The following is a 15,469-nucleotide window of genomic DNA, read 5'->3' on the forward strand; positions in this document are numbered from 1 at the left end:
TAGAGAGGACTTGGCCTTCCAGGTTGGACTGTTCCTACCCGCGTAGACCAAGGCTGATTTGAGTGAGGTTGGTCACTTTCAGCGATAGTAAAGTTAAGATAAACATGGTTGTCTAGAATGTGCCCCGAGCAATGACCAGTGGTTCAGGTTAATTCAAGTAGTCTCTTCCATTACCTTCTTTTGCTATCACAGTGGTATTGTCCACAATTGCTTTGAGTTTTCAAAGCTAAAGGAATGCTTGTAGAGAACGCATTCAGGGATAACTCTGATACAAAACAAGTAGAAAAAGGAACAATAGCTGAAATAGCAGGATTTCTGGAATATCAGATCTCGAAGATTCAGTTGATCCAGAACATGGTTGTGGGCTGAGCCACTGGAAATGTAACCATGTCTTTGCGGTGCAACTCTCACTTCATTGCTACCCATCAGGAAGCAAATTCAGTTCATAATCCTTTGTCTGGTACATCCGACTACTACCAAACAGGCCCAAGTTGCTACATCTCTTTTCTCCTCCCTCCTGATCTTTCAGATAAGGATCCCTCTCCTTAACACAAGGTTAACCGGCACTGCAAGGCCCCATATGCGGGAGGTTCTTTTAGGATCTTGGGCCCTAAATTATGGATCCTAAAAAACGATGGATCCCTTTTGAACCTATGTCAGTCTACCTCTCGCCTTCTTTTCAGTAAAAAGCTAGAAACTCACCTATTCTGTTAACTGCATTTTGCTCTCTGCCCTACTCTTAGGTCCAGATGTGCAAAGCTTTTTTCAGCTCACAAACGGGTGGATTTGCATTTGTGACCTAAAAAAAAACATTTGTAAATGTACAAAGCCCTATTTGCAACTGGGTAAGTTATCACCGAAACGCAAATTGGGAGTCGCTATTAGGAAGGGGCGTGCCGAGGGCGTCCCTTCCTTAGAACGAGCTGCAGGGGCATGTATGAATGCTTTGCGACCGGAATAGGGTTGCAAAACATTCATACTTTACCAACTCCGTGAAGGAGGTGGCGACCCATTTGCAAATGTGGGCGCCAATATTTCTTAAGAGCAGGCAGTGGTCCATGGGACCGCTGCCTGCTCTTAAAAAATGAAAAGGAAACTTTTCATTTTTCTTTTTTTAAATGCATCCCATTTTCCTTTAAAACATCGGGCTGCATTTCAAAATAAAAAACTGCTTTATTTAAAAAGCAGTCACAGACAAGGTGGTCTGCTGACCCCAGCAGGCCACCATCCTTGTAAGTGCTAGCCATTCCCAATCGGTTGCAATTTGTGACCTGCCTCATGAATACTAATGAGGTAAACAGTGTAATCACAAACAGTGTAAAACACACTGTTGTTCATACCTGTTAGCTATTAGGAAATCGCAAACCGAAGTCTATGTACATCCAACCCTTAATCCGTTTTTTTGTGCCCTTGGGCTAGGAAGCCTTTGGGTGTCACTTTTGCGCTATAAATAAATACACAAATGTTTAAATAAATAACAGAAATGAGTGTTTTGGGGTTCCACATTTTTCATGTGAAAGCAGGTGCATTTTGTCAGAAGTAATACATATTCCCACCTATATACTCTTGGATTTTCTCCAGAGACAAATCGCTGACTTATTTTGGCCAATGACCCTTTCAAGCTTAGATTGTGGTAAAACCCTGATTGCATCACTTCCAGTGCTATCAAAACACAGAATCAGTGGCATGACCACAAGTCCACAAGTGCCTAGTAATCAGTCAACCCTTCTGGTTGCCAGTTTAACAGGCTGTCCAATGCGCTGCCACCAGACACAGTACACATAGTATACCAGGGAATCAGACTTAACTTTCTTAGTTCCGCCTTTCACTGCTGCAGTCCCGCATAGAGGCTCCGATCCTTAGGCTAATGTCTCTCAGAGACTTGCTCATTCCGCAAGGCACAAGGCATTCAAAATCTAGGCTACTAATACGGAATCTCTTCCTCTTAGCCTGTGCCTGTGGACTAGTTGTTTGCATTTGGGAGGAAACAAAAAAAGAGGATTTACAGAATAGTAACTGTGATTTAGTTTCTGTTTTAGGTCAATTAATCCTATGGTTACACTAGCATTCTGAAAATTAAATACATAAAAAAAAATAGAGTAGGTTTCACTGTACTTTTGAAATTCAAAACTAATCATTACTGCTCTACGTTTAGGGCAATAATAGCTATTAATTACCCTCCCCTTAATTATGGGATTGGCCGCATGCACAGGGCCAATATGGAGCACAGGGTAATTAAAAACCTTGCTTCAAAAAGTGGAAACATAAACCCTAATGCGCAATAGAAAATATAATCTAACATATAATCTAACATTTAAGATTGTTTATGTTTTCAACTTTCCATAGGCTGTTGGGACTTATATTTTTATTTAGTGAAGGAAGGAGAAGTTATAACACAGCACAGCTTAGAAAGTGGCATGATGAAAGAGAGCTAGAGGTGGGCTGCAGAGAATTTGAGACCTTGCACAACCAGAAATGTAAAAAGTAAGTCAGACAGGGTTAAAGCAGGACACCGGATGGATATTGCAAGGTGACTTCAATGGAATGTTCCCTTTATGGTCTTGTAACAGTAGCTGTTGTCAGTAAGGGGAGCATTCTGATTGGCTGGTTAGTTACAAATGCTTTTCTCCGGATGCTAATTTATATTAGTTCCTTTATTGGAATGCTGAGAAGGAGGAAGTCAATCAGATTCTCCAGAATCCAGGCCGTTGCTACCATACAGTCCTACAACTGCAACGCTCACATCAGAAAACTAATGGAAGGACAGGAGAATGAGGGTGGTATCAGAAGTAGCCATGCAATATTTACCTTTGGCGAGTTAATGCTTCATTTATTCTTCCTCGTTTGATTCTGTGTACTTGCCGAAACCTCAGCCCATAGTTGTTGATGGCTTTTGTAAGGACCTGGGGCCTCATTTACAATGCCCCTACACCACAGGAGTGTCACTTTTACTGATGGTCCAGTGGTGCAGATTGTAGTGTCACATCTACAAGGTCACATAAAGCCACCTTGCGTGGCTTTTCATGGCCATGCAGATGTGGTGTGTGGCAATGCAGCGCAAGTCACTGCGTTGCCACATATGGCGATGGCGAGGTGTGCCATGGGTGTTACAGTGGGTGTTCCAACATAACACACATGACATTTGAGACATTTCCAGATTTACAATCTTCTGTAAACACAGGAATGCGTCAAAAGCCTACGTCTCCTCAAGTAATGTGCCATGAGTAAAAAGAACTTTATTTCTCCTCCTTTTTTCCTCTTTCTGTGTGTGCTGCTTCCGAGCTGAATTGATTATTTTTGTGCAGGAAGGTGTCCAGGAGGCCGAGCAGTGGATGGGCTCTGACAGAGCTGATCAATCTAGGCCATAGAAAGTTTTCAGCGAGCGATCCTAGGTTTATCCTTGATATCTGTGTATCAAGCAAATTTAGGAGACAATGGATGTGAAGTATCATGGTAGCCAGGGCCGGACTGGGAACCACAACCGGCCCTGGCAAAGTGGTCGGCCGGCCCCCCCCTCCCCACTCGGGGGGGGGGGGGGCGGCCGAGCACCTTGTCGGGCCGATTTTGTTACAGGGCCGATTTTGCAGCTATGCTGCAAAAACGGCCCTGTAACAAAAACGGCCGCCAGGGACCCAAAACCGGCCCCCACCCGTGCGGCGCACCGGGGGATTGCCCGGTGCCCGCTATGGGCAGTCCGGGCCTGATGGCAGCGCGAGACAACATTAACATTAAGAAGTACAACGGATGCAATTACCAAAACAAATTCATGTACAGAAAAAGAAAGCAAAAAGTGTCCATAGAGAACAATAGGGATCTCAAACTTCAATGGGATCAATGGAGCGTGGGTCAATAGTTTTACCTTCATTCTTAGGCCCAAATTTGATTGTTTTCAAACCACTCGAGTTTGCCGTGATGCATTGAAAAAGTTGGAAAACAGTACAGGGTCATATCTGTTGAGACTGGCCTGATGCTACCATCCTGTGTGCTGGCTTTCTAAAAGGTTGCCTTGCAAAATGCACAGCCTCATAAAGGTTAGTGTGCTCTGTGTATTTGTGTTTGAAGCATCCTCTTGTAGTATCATTTTCAGGGTCTAGACAGACATAGAAGGATCGCATACATTGGATGTATGCTGTGTACTTCAGTACACATTCAATACATGCATTGATTGAGAAACTAAAACATTTCTCGCTATTAGCACTTGCTTCAAGGCGGTGTTAATTTTGAATGCAAAGCCTGGTCTGGCTATCTTAGTAGATCAAGTTTGCAGTAAAACCTTTGAGTGTTTGAATTGATTCCTCAAATATTACCTCTGTCCTACCCTTAGGCATAGAGGCAGGTAAGACAGGGCATATAGCTTTCTGAGCAGAGAAAAGGTCACCTTTCCAGCACAAAATTCTTCTGCATTGGAAAGTAATTATGGGCCCCAATCTCTATAAAAGAAGTAAAAATCCCCTAAAGCAGCAAGGCAAGATACTGTGTCCACGGTCGACTCCGTGTTCGGATAAACTAAATTCTGGGACCCAACCATGCATTGCATTTTGGTGTCAGAGACCACAAGTTGGATAATCTTGAAATCTGTAGCCACAAGGGTCACCTTGCTGCTAGGCTCATATTGCCACCTCTAAAGCTGGTGTTCCGAACAGGAATCAATCTTTTTGGAAGCTGAAATTCATCAACCACATACAGAGGTACTCCAGCAGCAATCTTCTTATCTACACCGAATTTCAGTAGTCGTCTGCTTACCAAGTACTCCAACCCCCAATTACAATGGTGATTGGTGGAAATCCATGAGCGTAATCCCTATGGAATTTGCAAATTGCTCCATCCCTAATTTTCCTCAACTTCCTCTACCTTATGGCTAAAACATATTCTAAAAAACATTCTCTTAGAGGCATTTTTACAAGGGAATGTCGGCGCGTGGAGCTGCGCCAAATTTGGCAGCACTGTGCTCCAACATTTCCAAAATGTGGGGATGCGCCGTATTTACAACAATACGGCGCACCTCAGTGTTTTCCCTAGCGATGGCACTAAAATTAGCTGCCTAGGGTCAAAGCAGGCACCCTTGCCTGCAGGGGTGCCTGCATTATAGGAAATTATTGTTTATGTGCAAGAAGGTGTGCCTTCCTGCATATAAACAATCAATAATGGTGATGTGTTACTTCTTTTTTTTAAAAATCTTTTTATTGACAGTTTTTACATAATAAATGCATTCCCACCCACCCCTCCCCCATCTCCCCGACCAGGAGCATGTCAAAAAGAAACGACTTATTACATTCATAAATCCAAAATAATCCAATATAGTTCGCATTTCCTGAAAATAGAAAAAGAAATAAACAAACAAAATACGTTCATGTATGTCTCTAAATCCACAGCAAGAGCGGTGGCCAGATCAGCATGCCCCTCAATCTTTTTTTAGCTCCTTTGTTTCTATAGATTGCTACTTCCAGACTACAAGTCGCTAATAGCCTAGCCCTCCATTGTTGGAATGCAGGTGGGTTAGGATCTAGCCAGGCTGAGGCAATACTAAGTCAAAGTATTGCCATGGCCACAAATATCAATCCCTGTGTGTTTGTCTGCAGTTCACCATTCGCTACCCCATGCATGATTTCCTCTGTTGAAATTTCAATTCTTATTTGGCATACTTCTGATAGAAATTCCGAGATATCTTTAATCAGGCTGGTAAGCGTGTTACATGTAGCAAACATATGTATAATATCAGCCCCTTAGAGTGCACAACGAGGACATGTCGTTCCCTTCCCTGTTCCCCATTTGGCGATTTTCTTAGGTGTGTAATACAGGGAGAAAAATGTTTTATAAAATTGTGCCTGTAGCTTTATCAACATTAGCGAATTTAGGGCTAAATCATATGCCATGCTGGGGATTGTAGTATCTACTCCCAGTTGGACCTGCCAAACAGCGCTTTGTTTATCCATATCATCTGGAGAGGCTAGATTCAGTATTTCATAAATTTCCCCAATCCTGGGTGTCGTTTTTTTACACAGATTATCAATCAATTGATTATTCTGGAAATTCTCCCGCCTGCCAGTTTTCTTTGTTAAGAAATCTCTGACCTGCAAAAACTTAAAGAAGTCCCTATGGCTAATATTATATTCCTCATGTAGATCTTCAAACATCTTAAGGCAGCCTTGTTTACAAAAGCAGCCCAGCTGCACCATCCCTACCGAGACTTATCTGTTTATTCAGCTATCATGAAATATTGGTGGTAGATCATTATTACTGCTCACTGGCGTATAAAATAAAAATCGCCCAAACCCCTAAATCTTACGAACACTGCTCCACACTTTATAAACCCCTACAATAGTTTTAAACTTAACTTTCCTAAAGTAGCTATCGTTGGTATGTCGCCAAAAGCAACCAGCACAATCTTCTACTAGTATAAGTTCTTGGGGGACGGAATCTCTTGGTTAATACCATAATGCGAAATCAGTTTGGCGCAATATTTCAGGATGGTGGCCCAATAATACAATTTGAGTTAGGTAGAGATAAACCTCCCTTTTCCTTTGGTAGTACCAACCGTTTAAGGGTCCGTCGGGGCTTTTTATATCCCCAAATAAAGCTTGAGAGCATAGAGTCAATAATCCTAAAGATTTTGGGGGAGAACTCAAGGCAAATGGTCCTAAAGAAATATAAAAATCGGGGCAAAAAAAGCATCTTAATCAGATTACAACGGACCCCTATAGTCAGATGTAAATTATCCAGTCGGGCCAGCTCCTTCTTAGTTCGAGAAATTAATGGGTTTAGGTTGATATCAACAATATTTTGTATTTTTGCACATATTGTAACACCTAGATATACGGCCTCCTCCGTCACTCTTGAGTCTCCCATCACAATCTTATTGTTTAGCACAATCTGGGTTTTGTTGGAGTTCAATTTATATCCAGATACCAATCCAAATAGGTTTGCCTCCACTTCTATCACCGGCATGGCTAGATTAGGGTCTCTAGTGACAAGCGCGATATCATTGGCGTATGCCAAAATTTTGGTGTTATAACTACGTTTTTGGATTGGTGGTATAGATACACACTTGTCCAACCATCGAATAAATGGATCAATATATATCACAAACAAAAGAGGTGAGCAGGGACATCCCTGCCTAGTTCCTCTCGTGAACGCAAAGTTCTCTGACAGGAGCCCATTAACCAATACTCTAGCGCTCGGCTTATTATATAGCCCTTGAGTAGCCATGATGAATTTGTTATTAATTCCAGTATGAGACATTGCCGTCCATAAAAACCTCCAGGAGACCCTATCAAACGCTTTCTCTGCGTCAAGGAGGATAAGCGCCACAGGGTCTCCTGTTGACTCCGTATAATCGAATAGCGAGATCACCCGTTGCACATGGTCAGTTGTTGACCGTCCTGCTATAAACCCATGTTGATATTTTGATACTATTTTATTTATTATTGGTGCCAGTCTAGCCGCTAGAAGTTTCTAATACAATTTTGAGTCCCCATTATTCAGGGTAATTGGGCGATATGAACCTAAATTGAGTGGATTTTTGTTTTTTTTCAGGAAGACCACAATCTTAGCTTCTGACCATGAGGCGGGAGGGGTCCCTCCCTGAAATATATGAGCAAATAAAACCATCATTATTGTTTTTAATTGATCAGAAAATTTCAAATAGAACTCTGATGGAATCCCGTCCAGTCCTGCCGCTTTCCCACTATTTAGCGCATTTAAAGAGAGCAGGATCTCATCCTGTGAGAAGTTGGCCTGATATGCAGTGCTCACTATTCTAGTGATCACTATGTATCAGTCCAAACAACCCTTATTGATGATTGGTTGTAAGTCAACCGTAGACCAGCTATCCTAGTAGCATGGACAAGAGCAGTCTTTAGGCTAGACTCTAGAGGGCGTGTTAAGCCAGCTGTTATACCATCACATATACCCCTTGAACACCAAGTGAAAGGACACCACACAAGTTGTTATGAAAATAAAAGTATATTTATTTAGAACACAACAGCCCTGGACTCTTTATGAGGACAGGGCGCTAAGCACAATACAAAGCTCTTATGAAAATACTGAAAGCCGCACAATTTACACAAATGCCCGAGGGGCACGAAAAACCATATACTCTTAAAGTGGAATGCGAAATTACTAGCAGGTAAGTACTACTCTAATAGGCTTTAGGATCGCTAGGACTGGACTACTGAACCTTCAGATTACTAGCAGGAGGCCTAGGGAGATCGGGTGCAGAGTGTGCACTCTCACGCGGGATGCGGGACAAAGTCTATGGATGCTAGATTTCGTAAAGTTAGTGTTATCGGACGAATCCGACTAGGTAGAGCTGAAACGAAAAAGGATCTGGACCCTTGGATAGTTAAGCTATGCTGGAGCACTGAAATGCTGAGATTACCTAGCCCAGGGGCTGCGGCTGCATAGGTCTGAAAAGACGTCGGGAATCCTCGTTGCAGTCTATGGAGCCTGAAAGTAGAAGTTGCTGGCAGGCGACCAGTGATGAAGTTCGATGTGATCCAAGCCTGGATCGATGATGGAGGATACCTGTAAGCAGAGGGGACCAAGTCCTGAATCACTAGCCAGTGATTAGATGGGCACCAGGATGGCACCGGACGAAGTCACCTCAACCAGGTGAGTGGGCGACGCTGGGCTCGGCAGTCTCTCGGACCAGGAGGCGTTGTCGGCAACCAGGATGGAGGTGCGAGCTGTCCCACCAAGGTATCTGCTGTCGACGTCGCTGGACCCAGGATTGGGGCAACAAGTCTTGGCAAATGCAAGTCCACGTGGTGGACTCAAAATGGCGTCTGGAGTGGACCAGGAGGGTCCGGGGTGCTCCTCTGTTGGAGGGGAGCAAGGGCCAGTCTGGAGCAACCAGACCAGCGGTGGAAATGTCGTCGTTCGTCGTCAGGAGGGCCACAAGCCAGCAGGCAAGTAGCCGGACAACGCGGTGAGCAGCAAAGAGCAGAAGGGCCCCACGCAGATCTGGTGGATGCTGGGGGGCTGGGCTTCGGTGCTGGAGCTGCTCAGGGTTAGGGCTTCTCAAACCCCAAAGCACTCACTCGAGGATCCCTCGGCGGTCGTGCTGGGCAAGCGTCGTGCAGTCTTGAAGATGGCCGGTCCCTCGAGGTCTCGTCACACCCACGAATCTCAGCGTGGCTGATGATGCAGGTAGAGGTCAGAGGTGCCAGGGAAGCTGGGTCTCGTCGAGGTGGGCAGTCTTGATCCGGAGGAGAGACTTACACCAAACCGCGATGCGCTTGGGTGGTGCCTGCTGTGCAGGGGGGCTACTCCTTAGCCACAAGGGAGAGTCTTCTGAAAGGTTCAAGAGTTCTTTCGTGGAAAGTCATCAAGATTCGGAATTATCTAATTTGGGAAGGGGGACCGCTCCTATCTTTATACTAAGAAAAGGGGCTGGCACGCGACTAGGTCCTGCCCATGGGTGGGACCAGGAAGGGGGGTGGTTACACCCCTCTCCCATGCCAGACTTTCCCCAGCTCAGGGGCTGGTGTGCCCCTGGAACTGGTTCTAGCCGGCAGATGCATAGTGAGCACCGGGGTGCCACTTGCAGTCACCTTCCTATTCAGCCCTGCCTACCCAGGATACACAAAACCCTGTCTGGGATGGTGCTAGCACCGCCCCTGACAGGAAACCCTTTGTCCAAGCTCTCCTCGCTGGAAGGACTCCCAGCAGCAGGAGGTCAGACTTGTGTCTGTGGTGGCAGCATCCATTTTGTGATGCTGAGGCTCGAGTTAACTTTAACCGGGGTTCACAGTTACATACATGTCGCGTCCCTCTAGAAGGGTGGAATGCTAACCCCGTCGCCAGAATTGGCGAGGGGTTAGTATTCCAATTCGTATGACACCTTACTCGACATGTTTTGATAAAGCGATACCAGAGTTGGCATATAACCGCGAGGATTATAATGCACTTAAGAGTATATGGTATGCGTTATCATGGAACAGCTATTAGGACTTGGTTCCGCAAGCTGCAACCGGGCTCAGCTCATGCCAGAGCCCCATCTCACACGATTCCAAGCACTCTGCCTTCAGGATTGTCAAGGCCTGCCATAGGAGTGACTGATAGGAATCTATGTGCCCATTTTAGGGTTAGATATAGGTATACTATATCTAAATCAAAGGGTGTTTACACCACCTTGCCCCAGCTGTCGTGCAGCCAGTTGTGTCAGATTTAGATGGCCAGCCAGGGGTGGCATAATACATGCTGCAGCCCCTGGTAGGCCCTGGGTACACCTATGCCCTGAGTTACAGGGTCTGATAAGGTGGCCCAGTACCAATTGGTAAATGCACCTAAGGTACACGTGTCAATTTAGTGAGAGAACAGCTAGGCTGGGGGTCTGATTGGCAGGCCCACAGCCAGGGAAGTCGTAAACCAGTGAAGCAAAAAGCAAAAATCTGGGGTGATCATAGGATTGCAGACCCTACTCTCCTACACATCCCAGTTAGGTAACTCATCCAGCATTTCCTGATCTTTCTTCCCTGGCCCTGGATTTACATCCAAATATAAATCTCGGTCCCCCAGCCCGACTATGGGTTCTGTATAGAGGTCTTGATAGAATCTCTGAAACGAGGCCCTTACTTCGGCTAGTTCTGATTTTAAGCCTAGTCTGGGGTCCTGGATTTCTTTAATAGTACTTGCTGATGCCTCTTCTCTAGTACGCACCACCAGCTGGTGCCCAAAGAGTTCGCTCAGCTCATATACTTTCTCCTTATTAACTGATGCTTTAATGATGGCTTTTTCCACTATTATTTCTGTGATAAGATTTCTCGCGACGGCTACCTGAGCCAATGCATTATCCAGCACCTGGCCCTGTTGAGTTGCAGCGATCAAATCCTCCTCGGCTTTACCCAAGTTATGATGTAGTACAGCTAGGTGGCGTTTCCCTTCCTTATTAGACCTAAGCGAGAATTGTAGTGTCTCGCCTCTTATGCTCCACCCGGTTCCAGCGGCGATGGGTAGGTGCATAACGCGAAGCTCAGGCATACATCAACATTGTGGTGGAAGATCTCCTGAAGCTTTACCCGCTGGACACTGTTGTTGTCTGATTGTTTTTAACATTAGGTACTAACAATCGCAACATGAAGAAGGGTAATACAGTTTCCCCCTTTTTCCACTCACTAGGATGGTAGTCATACTAACTTACACACACCATACCTTGTGACAATAGTGTAGACAGTTACATCTTCACTTAGATATTTGCTATATCAGTCCCCTTGGTCCTGAAGAATCGCTCAGTAAATTTTAGAGTAGCGAGAAACATGTCGACCGGACTCTAACACACTCCAGAAGAGAGTAGGAAACATCATTTTCCACTACCCTCCTCTAGGAAATCGGTTTTAACTAAAGCAGTGGCCCTCCTGAATAAATTGTCTCTGGTACCACTAGCTTTATTTTATATCACTCAAACTACGTCTACATTGAATCCGGGCCCCATACCTGCACTTCATCTATACGGCTGTTGGAAAAAGATCTCCGCCAAAGAGCCCCTCTTTGAGGTGTTGCCCGTTGGGTATTGCACCGCCGACCCAACGAGGAGCAAGGCCAAATGATGAAGCATGACACCTGAAAGGGTGTGTGAGGCCACTAAATCCAACAAAATGGATTCCCAGGGTGACCACCTGGCTACCCTGTCCTAATCCACCTGCACTACAGTCCATACCTACACCTTCCTCTACTTATAGGAACATCGCGACTATCTTGGCATTCCGCTTTAAGAGCATCCCACACTATTGCTATAGGCGCACTTCCAAGGTTATCTGCTATAAAACCCGGGATCCACTCCCTCATGTGTTGACGGTAGTTTTCATTCTTTAACAGAGGCCTTTCAAACGTCCAAGTCGTGATTGGATGATTATTCAAAGTATAAGATAGGTTCAAAATTAACGGATTATGGTCCGACAACAGACGCGGTAATTTATCTACCGTACATGCAGCTTTCAATGAATTTGACATAAGCATGTAATCTAATCTTGCATGTCGCAAGTGTGGATATGAATAGAACGTGAAACCAGGATCTCCCCAATGATTATGTTGCCACCCATCTATTAGGCCATGTACCATACACGAATCTTTTAGCGCCCGAAAAACTCTAGGTTTCCTACCATGATATTTAAATTCCGACCCCGTTGTCCAGTCCCCAGGGAGGTGTAAATTAGGATCCCCGCAAACTATAAGAGGTAGGGGCCAATGAGTTAACTCATTGAAAACATATGTGAGGGTCTCTGGTTCATCATCACAGACACGCCCATAAATGGTGCAGATTGTCATTTTATTTAGCCCCTTATTATACTTGCATTCGGCGATTGCCCATCTACCGAATTTATCAGAAAGCACTCTGTCAAATTGGAGCCCCCCACCTTTTGCTAAAATTGCCATCCCCTTAGTTCGGACTCCCTGTGTCGAAGCGGTGATAAGGTTATACCCCAATGATTTCAATAAGTAATGCCGAGAACCTTCAATATGAGTCTCTTGTAACGAGACGATATTAGCTTCCATTAATTGTAGCCCCACAATTGGTGATGTGTTACTTCTATGTGTGCTGCATTTTGAAGGACACATAGAATTAGCAAATTGTCATTATTTAATGATTGTTTATGTGCAGGAAGGAACACCTTCCTGCACATAAACAATCATTAATGGTGTTTTGCTTTTTCTATATGTGCTACAGAATTCAGCACACAAAGAAAAAGCAAAAATGAGGAAAAATAAAAGTATTTCTCCTCGTGTTCCATTCTAACGCCTGCTCTTGCATTGCATACATTTTTGGCACTGCCGCAGATTTACACATCCTTGTAAATACGGGGCAGTGTCAAAAAGCAATGGTTGTTGCAGTGAAAGACCCACAGCAATACCCATTACACTCCCCTTTCATGCAAAGTGATGCATGTAAAAAAGCAGTGTTTACACTTTTTTGTGTCATAACGCTGCTTAGTAAACATGGAGAAGGGCATAGCGCCACCACAACGTCGCTAAAAGTGACGTTCTGGTGGCGCTATCTCATTGTAAACATACTCTTTACTGTTGTTTAAGAGGGTGGAAGGCTAACTCAACTACCTAAGCTAATCAAACCTATCTATTGACTTGCCTGGTAGAATGAGGTCCCACCCTACTCCTACCAGTGGAAAAGTTATTCCATCTATTCCTCTGCCTACTTTATCCCCTTGAATTAGAGGAATAAGCCAGTGGGTCTATGACGAGGTCTTCCTAAAAGCCTAATCACACAATGTCCCATCTTCGACAGGCATATTCCAAATAGTTCTGCATTTCTTAGTTGGGGCCAGGTGTCTCAACTTCCCTCCTTTGTCCCATAACAACCTGAGAAGGGCAGAGTGGTAATGCCTAAGAATGTGATCGCCTGTAATTATAATCCCCTTGTCCTTCTATAGGAGGATGCTGTACCAAAAGGACAATGTCCTCCACGTAGCTGACTTAATGACTGTATTTCACATCCTTCTGGGGAAAATTATGGCTGAGGTAAATATAATTACAGATGCTGTAATTAGATGGGTTTCTGGCAGAACTGGTTTAGGGACTTCTTCAGTTCTGCTAAAAACATAGCAACCTCTCCGGAATCATATTGGGAACATTTTCACTAAAATCTAAATTAATTAATTAATTAGATTTGACAGCTACATTGACTCTGCTCTCATGTAGTGCTCCTGCAGTTCTGGCTGTCTAGTGCCAATGAAGGCACCCTTGCGCCATAACGCAGGAGTGTCTGCGTTGTGATCAGGATAGATTTTGCACAGTAAGGCCTACCTTCCTATACAAAAACTATTCTCAGAGGCTTATTCCTCTTTATGTGTTCTGCAAAATGCAGCATCCATGGAAAGAGTAAGTAACAATGACAAATAAAGATATTTCTCCTAGTTACACCAGCCTCCTGTAGGTGTACCATTTTGGTGCCAACCCATTTACTGACGTTAGTAAAGATGGACTTGCCTCAATATACATGGATGACTGCACAGGAACATCCATGTTCCCCCATGTAATGCCTCCCCAAAATAAAGTAACATAAGTATAGTTACTTTTTTTTTTTTTTACAAAGTTATGCAAAGCTGTGCAAATCTACGTTTGCAAGGGTTGGTAAATTCCAATATGTGTTTTGTATTGACTACGCCACAAAAGTGGCGCAACCGCGATGCACAATCCTTGTAATTCTGGGCCAAAATTTCTATCCTGACCCTAAGTCAAGTTACATAATTGCACTTTTAAACATAATATTGGCTTTGACAATGACTTTGGGCCAGATATACGACAGTTTTAAGTGGCCGCAAACAGACAATCGGGCTGTTCGCGACAGCTAAAAAAGGTTGTAGCTTGTGCAAACACTAATTTTGCGAGGCAGTAACCTATTACTGATTCATAAAATAGGGTTTGCGAGTTGCTATTAGGAAGGGGTGTGTCAAAGGCGTCCCTTACTAATAGCGAGTCGCAGGGGGATGTACGATTGTTTTGCGACTGCAAATTTGGTCATGAAACAATCACAGTTACCACCAATTGCAAATTGGTGGTAAGCCAGTTGCAAACAGGAAGGGGTCCCCAGGGAACCCCTTCCCCTTTGTGTTTGGTAGCGAAAATATTTTTTAAGGACAGTGGTCCCATGGACCACTGCCTCACCTTAAAAAATGCAAAGCAAACTTTTCATTTTTCCTTTTAAACGAATCCCGTAATCTGAGTCCCGCATTTATCAAGAGGTTGGGGCTTGTGGCTATATGCAGTATTGTTCCCAAAAATTATGCTTACCTTTCAGAATATCATCCTCCATTACATTGGGAACCCAAACAACCCCCAATCCCTATGACCTCCTTGCATTGCCCACACCACCTTTTTTAGATGAGTATGCAGTAGTGATTATCTGGAAAACCAAGGCTCCACCCCTGCCTCTAACTTCAGTCAGAGACTTACCAATCCTGATTGATTGATTGATTGATATTGGCCAAACAAAATGCGCCACTCAAAACAACACTGTTTTTTCCCCTTAAAAATAACATATTGAGCTAACGTTGTTGGAAAAGTGCCATTTGGAGAAGGTTCTGAGATATCTCCATAGTGTCATATATATGATTGCTCTTTAAATCCTCATTTTTGTCTCACCTTTTCTCTCTCTCTCTTTGGCTCACTCTCTATCTCGTGTTCTCCATTTTTGCCCCTCTATTTCTGTCTTCCTCAGACACCTCTTTAGTACTCTCCTTCCATTTTCCGCTATCTAATACTTTACTTTTTCTATGTTCTGCTTTTTGTATCTTTGTCTCTTCTCTCTTTATCTGTTTCCCATTCTTTCCTTCTTCCTCTTTCTTTCTTCTTTTCTTCTCAATTTCTAATTTTTTTTCTTTGCTCACTCTTTCGATTGCTTTGTTACACATGTTCACTATCTCCTTCATCTCACTATCTTCTCTCTCTCCACTCTCTATTTTGGCACACATATTTTCTTCATATTCCTCCTCTTTCCTGTCTTTCTTTCTTTGTTTGT

This window comes from Lissotriton vulgaris, chromosome 7, assembly GCF_964263255.1.
Source record: "Lissotriton vulgaris chromosome 7, aLisVul1.2, whole genome shotgun sequence".
Lineage (NCBI taxonomy): Eukaryota > Metazoa > Chordata > Amphibia > Caudata > Salamandridae > Lissotriton > Lissotriton vulgaris.